This window comes from Cervus elaphus, chromosome 11 (genome assembly GCF_910594005.1).
Source record: "Cervus elaphus chromosome 11, mCerEla1.1, whole genome shotgun sequence".
Classification (NCBI taxonomy): Eukaryota; Metazoa; Chordata; class Mammalia; order Artiodactyla; family Cervidae; genus Cervus; species Cervus elaphus.
In genome coordinates, this window is record NC_057825.1 from 36241919 (window position 1) to 36252621 (window position 10703).

Sequence of the window (10703 nt, forward strand, 5' to 3'; positions counted from 1 at the left end):
TTTTACCCCATTTATGCTCCCACAGCTCCTTTCTCTTCCCCTTCACAGACTTGGCACAATTGTGAAGATTGTTATCTATGTGGTTTTTGTTTGTTTAATTTCTGTTTTTTCCACTAGAAAGAGAAAAAGATCTTGTCTGCCTTGTTATTTTCTGCTCTGTTGGCATTTAACCCAATTACCTGGAACCTAGTAGGTTTTTAATAAAATTTTACAAAATGGTAATAAAGAAATACATGTTCCTTCAGGCCCCCTAGTTTGGTATGTATTTTCCATCTGCATGAAATGTACCAACTGTGTTCACAGCCACCTCAGTTTTTTTCCCTGGAAAACGCCTACTTATCCTTCAAGATCCCATTAGAAAAGTCCTTCTCCACAATTCCTTCCTGATTCCCTCTGGCAGGAATTCATTTCCTCCTCCTCTGTAAACCGATAGTCTTTTTATTCTTACAGTGTTTTTGCTTATGGACCTTCTTCCTGTTGTAGCTAGACCTCATGATCATGTCTCTGTCTTCTGGTGTTGATAATTCATTTGCTGGATGAATAAACAAATCAATGATGTAATGGTATCACTTTACTTAATTGTAACTTTAAGGTAGTAAACACATATATGAATTGCTCTACAACATAGGTGCTGGTCATATATAAAGTTCTTGTGTTGCATTGCTCTGGCCAGAGCTTTTGGGATTCTTCTCTTGGGCTTCTCCAGGTCTGGAGCAGTTCTCTGATGCAGGCTGCTGAAAAGTCTGGAATGGGGAAGGCCATAAGTCTGGAATGGGGAAGGCCATAGTACTCTCTGCTTCTGGGAGTGGGAAGGGGAGACAGAGTCTCAGCCCTGTTTCCCCACCCTCTTCCCATTATTGGTGAGCTGTATTCCTGAGGGAGCATGACTCTGCTTTAGGCTCTGACTTGGAACACTGAAATTGTTCAAAGCCAGGAGACTGATTAGGGCTGTAGGTGGAGAGCAGGAGGGTCCATCCTGGACCAAGGATGAGAAATGAGGAAAAGATGCTTCATGGCCAGGCTCCAGTGGCCCTAGAATGGGGGGTTTCTGGTATTTTCCAGCAGCTGCTCCCTCTATTCCAAGGCCCTCAGCCTGAGGAAGGGCCTCCGCACCCTCAGAACTCCTCGTGTATGTATGTGAGGCCTGGTCCCGGGCTGCCAGGCTAAAGGACTGCTGTGTTGGTTCACCTCTGCTGACCAAGTGGAGAGAAGCAGAAGCAGCGCAGGGCTGGGGCAGCCATCTGGGGAGAGGCAGCTGAGCCCCACCCTGGCTGCCCTCAGGCCCTCTTTCCCTTCCCTTGACCAGGTCCACTGCCTGCATTACAGAGATGACATGCAGGCAGGCAATGCCTTACCACCCATCAGGTGTTAAGAACAGTCCTGGGGATGGGCAAGAAGCACCTTTTCCAGGGCAGAGAGTTGGAGCAAGGTTGACATTGGGGATGATATTAGCAGTAAGAGTTAACTTTTATTGGGCATTTCTAACCTTTCAGGCTAAAGTACTTGATACAAATTGTCCTATTTGAGAAACTATGCCCCCTCACATGCCTTCTGAAAACCCTCTGCCTGTGGTGAATGCAGGGCCAAAATGTACACGAGGCATTTCTTTGGACCACCTTGACCCTCTGATCCTCTCCACTTCTGGGGCCCTTGGCCATTGGTCATGCTCTAGCTGCTTCCAAGGTGACCAGCCCAGCAGCAGCTGGGCCAGCTTGCAGTGGACACAATCTTGTAAGACCCTAAACCAATGGAGACAGGAGACAGTGGACACATTTCCCCTCTTCTTCCCCCATGAATGGGCTATCCTGAGACTCAGAGGTTCATACAGACTCTGGAAGATGGACCTACAGTGTCAGCAATCAATCTATTCAGTCTAAGTGGGGCCAGTTCAGAAGCAAACACATGTTGGCTATCCTGGCTTCCTACCTCCCCACTCTTTCCACTTTTTCTTGCTTCCCAAGAACCATACCCCCTAATAAAGTGGTAGGATATCAACACATGCCTTGGGCTCCACTTTATGCGGTACTCAGGCTCAGCCAAGCTAGTGGTTAAACAGATGTGAATGCACATCCCTTATGCAAAGGAAAAAGTAAAGATTGCTGGAGAATTCCAGGCTGAAGAACCTGGGTTTTGTTCTGTGATAAGAGGGAGCTGAGACGTACAACAAGATAACTCTCACAGGTGGGAGGAGGTTAGAAGTGAGAAAACAGCTGCTCATACAGCAGGTCAGGTTGGTGGTCATGCCACTAGTCTGGGGAGAGCAAGGCTTCTCAGGTGACTCTGGGGCACTTACTTATCTGGTGGTCTGTGGTCTGCTCCTTTCTGAAAGAAACAGGGGGAGAGGGCAAGAAATGAGGCCCTAGCTGTAGAGTCTCACATATCCTTAACCCATACATCCTGCTATCTGAGAGCATCCCCCTGATTCTCTGGGGCCCCACTATCATTCACCAACATGGAGATTTCCATGCTTTGTCAAGTGTAGAGGGTTATAGGTAGGCACCTCTGGTATGAAATCCAATTCTGGTAAAACATTGCCTAAAATGACCAAACATTTCAGAGGTGCTTCTCTGAGTCCTGAGCTTTTTACCCCCCCAGAACAGGGTAATCTTAGCCCTCATGTTACCCAGGGCCCCAAAAGAAGGCTTCAGATAGGCCTGCCAGTTAGCTTGCACCTGATAGAGCTTCCTTGGTTCAGTCTTGCCCCGTTGGCCTTGCCTTCATCCCTCAGGGCTTTGGCTGTCCTGCTTCCCCATCCTGACTCTACTCAGTGATCACCAACAGGCATCACGGAAGCTTCCCTCACCATCATGATGGTTCCTGTTGACACAAAGGTTATAACCCACAGCCACAGCAGGAAGTTCCATAATCTTAGATTTAGACTTTGCATGCATGGCCAAGCTTTGGTGGAGGAAGGGCTAATTCAGTTTGAGCAAAGTAGGCAGAATTGCATGCAACTGGGCCTGCACTCACACTCAGGATCTGGGGAAAATCTCTACCCTCTGGATGGCCCAGAACTCCCACCTTGCTTACATTCTTCACCCAATGGCATAAAGAAAACAGCTTGATTAATAGGAAATAATGCAGAGAACAAGATGGCAGAGGAGTAGGTGGATGTGGAGTACATCTCTCTCCACGGATACATCAGGAATGCACCTTCAGACCCAGAAGTGCATTCAGAACACCAGCTGAGAATGGACAGGAATACCTGACCAGTGGAAAAGAATATATAGAACCATGCAAAACTAGGTAGGATGAAGGAACTAGGGGGAAAAACAGGAGTGTTAGTAGGATTGGACCTGCCCTGAGCAGGTGGGGGAATTGAAGCAGGGGTCTGATTCCCACATCAGGGCAATTGTCTGAGTCAGAGGAGAAGCATTTGAGGCTGGGAGTGAAACAGCTGATCTGTAGCAGCCTAAATAGAATGAGAATCAGACAGTCCTTGCTGCAGCCATACATACCCTGGACAGGGACGACGGTCCTCTAGAAGGCGCAGCGGCTAGGAGCTGGAATTTAGGGATTGTGGAGCAATCCCAGGATGAGAGTTGCTGTTGACTGCAGAGAGATGGATCGAGGGGGTGTGAGGGAGGAGATTGTGGTGGGAAATGCCTGCCCAGCTTGTGGAGGAAAGCTGTGCAGCCATGGAAGCAAGGCGATACTGCTGAGTCACATGTAGGAGGTGGAGCCATCACCATAGCCTCTCTCTCCCCACAGGCCAGCATCGGCAGCTGAACAATAGAGAGGCTGGCCCATCAAACGCCTGACATACTGAACTTCAGAGTAGGACCCCACCCAGGGCACTCCTTTAAGTGCCTGAGGCACCGATCTACAGAGTAGGACCCCAGTTAGGGGGGGCCCCTCTATGTGCCTGAATAGGCGGAGCTACGGAGAAAGACTGGCCAAAGAGACCTTCTGATTGCCAGCTACAAGAGGCTCAAAAAAAGACAGGGCCATAACTCCTGGGGTGGAGGCAGTCCGTGTCCCTGCACACTTTGAGCCACCAGGGTCCCCACAAGCCAAGCAGCTGCACCACCTTCACACTCAACTCTCACTGGGGCAGAGCTGCCACAGGCAAAAAGAAAAATCTTCCATCTATACACATAGGGTCGCTTTGGTCATGTTCATCTCTTTGCGACCCTGTAGACTGTGGGCTACCAGGCTTCTCTGTCAGAGGGGTTCTCCAGGCAAGAATACTGGAGTGTACTGGCCAATACTGGTTGTTATACCCTTCTAGAGCACTATATTTCCTGCTGCCCTAGCTGCCAACTCCCCTGAGTACCTGGTGCTGCCAATCCCTGCAACCCAAGCAGCTGTACCGTCTCCACACCTGGCCCTCACAGGGACAAACCCAAGTCCTCCAAGGCAGCCTCAGGAGCAAACCCCAGTGGACGACCCACATACAGAGGTGGAAATAAAACCACAATTGAAACCCAGGGGCAGCATGGCTAAGGAAGAAGACGCCAAACCTTCCCACCAGCTGTACAAGTTGCAGGTTAAATCCACACGATCAACTAGACAGACTCTGTGTCTACGGAATATATAAAAGGACATTGAGAGCTCCCACGAAAGAAAATGCAGAAGTTCTGATAGCTGTGGACATTGGAGGCAAGAACACACAGGAACAGGACCAGATTAGAATCTGAGCTGCCCTCACAACAGGTCCAGAGATCAGCACAGTGTTGGAGGGCATCCTAGGGAGGTGAGGTGGACTGTGACTCACAGCAAGGGAAAGGACTCTGACAGCAGTGACTCGAGAAAAACATTTGTAATTCTTGTGTTTTCACTTGTTCTATAGATTCTTTTGGATTTTTCTCTTTTTTTTCCTTTTCCCCTCCTCTGTTGTAGTTGTTGATTTTATTGGCACAATGAAATCTAATTAAGCTTTTGAGCTTTTTTTCCTCCCACCTCAGTCATATTTTTTATTGTTGTCATAACAATATGTTGGGCTGCCTCTATGTTGGGCTTTTGCAGTTCTGTGGAGTTTCTTTTCTTTTTCTTCTTCTTCCTTTTTTTTTTCTTTTTTATAATTTTAATTTTTAATTTTTTTAAACCTATTTTACTTTTTCTACACTTATTCCTTTGTTTGCCTTTCCTACTGTTCTTTTCCCCTTGCAGTTAATCTTTAATGTATATAAATCTTCTTCATCTACCTCTATTTAACTTTGCAAATCTATTCCTGCTTTCTTTTCTTTCCTTCCTTTCCTCTCAACATATTTGTTAGTTTTGGTTTCATTGCTTTATTCCCCACTTGGCACCTTGCTTTAGTTTTGTTTTCCTGTTTGTGTGTTAGTTAGTTTTGTTCTTAACTGGTAAATATAATTTTTTATTTCCTTTGTTTGCTGGGTCAATCTACTATACTTTATTTTTGTTGGACTGTTTTGACTTTGCTTATGGGTATATATGCATATATTCCATTATTTAAGTTATTATTTGCTTGATTTAGTAACTGCCATTTGTCTGGGGTTCATCTTTGGTTTCTTTTTTTGGGTATTTGTTTTAATCTCATTTAATGCCATAACAAACCACTTGTGGAATCTTTGCTCCTGACCAGAGATCAAGCCCTAAACCTTTGGAGTGGGAGCACTGACTCCAAGACCCTAGACTACCAGAGAACTAAACCTAGGGAGTATCAAATAGTGAGAATTCACACAGAGGAAACCATTTGAATATAAGACCCAGCATCACCCAAACACCAGTAGCAACCCTGTGCAGGATGCCTCATCTAAACAACTAGCAAAACAAATATAGACCCAATCATCAGCAGACAGGATTACCACCTCACTCAGCCTTGCCCATCAGAGGACAAACAAACAAACAAACAAGCAAACAAAAAACTCAGCACAAATCTCACCCTATGTGAAGTTTACAGAAACCACTGGACCAGCCATAGGAAGGCAGAAACCAAAAGAAAGAAATAATTCAATCTTGAAGCCTGGGAAAAGGAGACATCAAACACAATAAGTTAAAAAGAAAAAAAAAGAAAAGGCAGAGAAATACTACACAAATGAAGGAACAGATTAGAAACACAGAACTCCAAATAAATGAAGAGGAAATAGGCAAACTACCTGAAAAGAATTCAGAACAATGATAGTAAAGATGATAAAAAAAACCTTGAAAACAAAATGGAGAAAATGCAAGAATCAATTAACAAAGATCTAGAAGAATTAAAGAATAAACATACAGAGACAAACAACACAATTACTGAAATCAAAAATGCTCTGGAATGAATCAATAGAAGAATATCTGAGGCAGAAGAATCAATCAGTGAGCTGGAAGATAAAATGGTGGAAATAACTTCTGAAGAGCGGAATAAAGTAAAAAGAATAAAAAGAACTGAGGATAGTCTCAGAGAGCTCTGGGACCATATCAAACACACCAACATGTGAATTATAGGGATCCCAGAAGAAGAGAAAAAGAAAGGGTATGAGAAAATTTTTGAAGAGATTATAGTTGAAAATTTCCCCAACATGGAAAAGGAAATAGTCAATCAAGTTCAAGAGGCACAAAGAGTCCCATACAGGATAAACCCAAAGAGAAACACACAAAGGCACATACTAATCAAATAATAAACATACACACAAAAAGAATATTAAAAGCAGCAAGGGAGAAACAAGTAACATACAAGGGAAACCCCATATGTTTAACAGCCGATCTTTCAGCAGAAACTCTGCAGGCCAGAAAGGAATGGCAGGATATATTTAAAATACTGAAAGGGAAAAATCTACAACCAAAATTATTGTACCCAGCAAGGATCTCATTCAAAATTGATGGCGAAATAAAGCACTTTTTAGACAAGCAAAAGTTAAGAGAATTCAGAACCACCAAACTAGCTTTACAACAGATGTTAAAGGGACTTATATAGTCAAGAAATACAAGAGAAGGAAAAAGACCTACAAAATCAACCCCAAACAAGTATGAAAATGGCAGTAGGGAACATATATATCAATAATTACTTTAAATGTAAATGGGATTAAATGCTCCAACCAAAAGACACAGACTGGCTGAATGGATGCAAAGTCAAGACCCATATATATTCTGTCTACAAGAAACCCACTGCGTACCTAAAGACACATATAGACTGAAAGTGAGAGGATGGAAAAATATATTCCATGCAAATGGGAAGCAAAAAAAAGCTGGAGTAGCAATCCTCATATCAGACAAAATAGACCTTAAAGAAGATTACAAGAAGTAAGAAGGACACTATGTAATGATCAAGGGATCAATCCAAGATGAAGACATAACAATTGTAAATATCTATGCACCCAACATAGGAGCACCTCAATACATAAGACAAACACTAACAGACATAAAAGGAGAAATTGATAGTAACACAATAATAGTAGACTTTAACACCCCACTCACACCACTGGACAGGTCATCCAAACAGGAAATTAATAAGGAAACACAAGTCTTAAATGATACATTAGATGAGATGGATCTCATTGATATCTTCAGGACATTCCATCCAAATGCAGAATACACCTTCTTCTCAAGTGCACATGGAACATTCTTCAGGATAGACCACATCTTGGGTCACAAATCAAACCTCAGTAAATTTAAGAAAATTGAAATCATTTCAAGCATCTTCTCTGACTACAATGCTATGAGACTAGATATCAATTACAAGAAAAAAACTGTAAGAAAGACAAACACATGGAGATTAAACAGCACATTTCTAAATAACCAACAGGTTACTGAAGAAATTGAAAGGGAAATCAAAAAAATTCTAGAAACAAATGACAAAACATGACAACACAAAACCTACGGGATGCAGCAAAAGCAATTCTAAGAGGGAAGTTTATAGCAATACAATCCTATCTCAAGTAATAAGAAAAACATCGAATAGACAACCTAACTTGACACCTAAGACAACTGTAAAAAGAAGAACAAAAACCACCAAAATTAGTAGAAGGAAAGAAATCATAAAGATCCAAGCAGAAAGAAGTGAAAGAAACAATAGTAAAGATTAATAAAACTAAAAGTTGTTTCTTTGAGAAGATAAACAAAATGGATGAAGCTTTGGCCAGACTCATCAAGAGGAAAAGAAGAATAAAATCAGCAAAATTAGAAATGAAAAAGGAGAGGTTACAACAGACAATGCAGAAATACAAAGGATTATAAGAGACTATTATCAACTATATGGCAATAAAATGGATAACCTGGAAGAAATAGATCCTTAGAAAAGTTCAGTCTTCCAAGACAGAATCAGGAAGAAATAGAAATAGAACAACCCAATTACAAGCACTGAAATTGAAGCTGTGATCAAAAATCTCCCAGAAAACAAAAGCCCAGGACCAGATGGCTTCACAGGAGAATTCTATCAAACATTTCAGTTCAGTTCAGTCGCTCAGTCATGTCCAACTCTTTGCGACCCCATGAACTACAGCATGCCAGGCCTCCCTGTCCTTCACCAACTCCTGGAGTCTACCCAAACTCATGCCCATTGAGTTGGTGATGCCATCCAACTGCCTCATCCTCTGTCATCCCCTTCTCCTCCTGCCTTCAATCTTCCCCAGCATCAGGGTCTTTTCCAATGAGTCAGCCCTTCGCATCAGGTGGCCAAAGCATTGGAGTTTCAGCTTCAACATCTGTCTTTCCAGTGAACACCCAGCACTGATCTCCTTTAGGGTGGACTGGTTGGATCTCCTTGCAGTCCAAGGGACTCTCAAGAGTCTTCTCCAACACCACACTTCAAAAGCATCAATTCTTCGGTGCTCAGCTTTCTTTATAGTCCAACTCTCACATCCACACATGACTACTGGAAAAACCATAGCCTTGATGAGACAGACCTTTGTTGGCAAAGTAATGTCTCTGCTTTTTAATATGCTGTCTAGGTTGGTCATAACTTTTTTCCAAGGGGTAAGCATCTGTTAATTTCATGGCTGCAACCTCAACATAGCAAAGGCTGTATATGATAAACCCACAACAAACATTCAATGGTGAAAAACTGAAAGCATCCCCCCTAAGATCAGGAACAAGGCAAGGGTGTCCACTTTCACCACTATTATTCAACATACTTCTGGAAACCCTAGCTACAGCAATCAGAGAAGAAAAAGAAATAAAAGGAATCCAGATTGGAAAAGCAGAAGTAAAACTCTCACTGTTTGCAGATGACATGATACTGTACATAGAAAACCCTAAAGATAGTATCAGAAAATTACTAGAGCTAATCAGTGAATTTAGCAAAGTTTCAGGATACAAAATCAATACACAAAAATCACTTGCATTTCTACGTGCTAACAATGAAAAGTCAGAAAGAGAGATTAAGGAATCAATCCCATTCACCACTGCAACAAAATAAATATCTAGGAATAAACTTACCTAAGGAGACAAAAGAAAATTATAAGACACTATTGAAAGAAATCACAGATGATATAAACAGATGGAGAGATATTTCACGTTCTTGGTAAGAAGAATCAATATTGTGAAAATGACTATACTACCAAACAAATCTACAGAGTCAATACAATCTCTATCAAATTAACAATGGCATTTTTCACAGAACTAGAACAAAAAATTTCACAGTTCATATAGAAACACAAAAGATCCCAAATAGCCAAAGCAGTCTTGAGAAAGAAGAATGGAGCTGGAAGAATCAACCTTCCTGACTTCAGTTCATACTACAAAGCTACGGTCATCAAGACAGTATGGTACTAGCACAAAAACAGAAATATAGACCAATGGAACAAGACAGAAAGCCCAGAAATAAACCCATGCACCTGTGGGTACCTTAGTTTTGGCAAAGGAGGCAAGAATATACAATGGGGCAAAGACAGCCTCTTCAATAAATGGTGCAGGGAAAACTGGACATCTACATGTAAAAGAATGAAATTAGAACACTTCCTAATACCATACAGAAAGATAAACTTAAAATGGATTAAAGACTGAAATGTAAGACCAGAAACTATAAAACTCTTAGAGGAAAACAGGCAGAACACTCAATGACATAAATCAAAGCAAGATCTTCTATGATCCATCTCCTAGAGTAATAGAGATAAAAACAAAAGTAAACAAGTGGGACCTGATTAAACTTAAAAGATTTTGTACAGCAAAGGAAACACTAAGCAAGGTGAAAAAACAACCCTCAGAATGACACAACTGACAAAGGATTAATTTCCAAAATATACAAACAGCTCATTCAACTCAATACCAGAAAAACAAACAACCCAATCAAAAAGTGGGAAAAATACCTAAACAGACATTCTCCAAAGAAGACATACAGATGGCCAATAAACACATGAAAAGATGCTCAACGTCACTCATTATTAGAGAAATGCAAATCAAAACTACAATGAGATATCACCTCACACCAGTTAGAATGGCCACCATTAAAAGTCTACAAACAAACAATGCTGGAGAGGGTGTGGAGAAAAGGGAGCACTCTTGCACTGTTGGTAGGAATGTAAATTGATACAGCCACTATGGAAGATGGTATGGAGACTCCTTAAAAAACTAAGAATAAAACCACCATATGACCCAGAAATCCCACTCCTAGGCATATACCCGAGGAAACCAAAATTGAAAGAGACACATGTATTCCATTGTTCATTATAGCACTATTTACAATAGCTATAACATGGAAGCAACCTAGATGTCTGTCAACAGATGAATGGATAAAGAAGTTGTGGTACATATACACAATGGAATATTACTCAGCCATAAAAAGGAATGCCTTTGAGTCACTTCTAATGGGGTGGATGAACCCA

At 41.8% G+C, this 10703-nt stretch overlaps 1 long non-coding RNA gene across 1 annotated transcript; it reads right to left on the minus strand.

Annotated features, from left to right (window-relative positions):
- Nucleotides 1-619: 619 nt before the first annotated feature.
- Nucleotides 620-3575, minus strand: LOC122703028. The gene is made up of 3 exons (XR_006343398.1): nucleotides 3459-3575; nucleotides 2673-2817; nucleotides 620-2322 (listed from the first exon to the last, which is right to left on the minus strand). It is a non-coding gene; the product is annotated as an uncharacterized LOC122703028 (long non-coding RNA).
- Between the last annotated feature and the right edge of the window lie 7128 nt (nucleotides 3576-10703).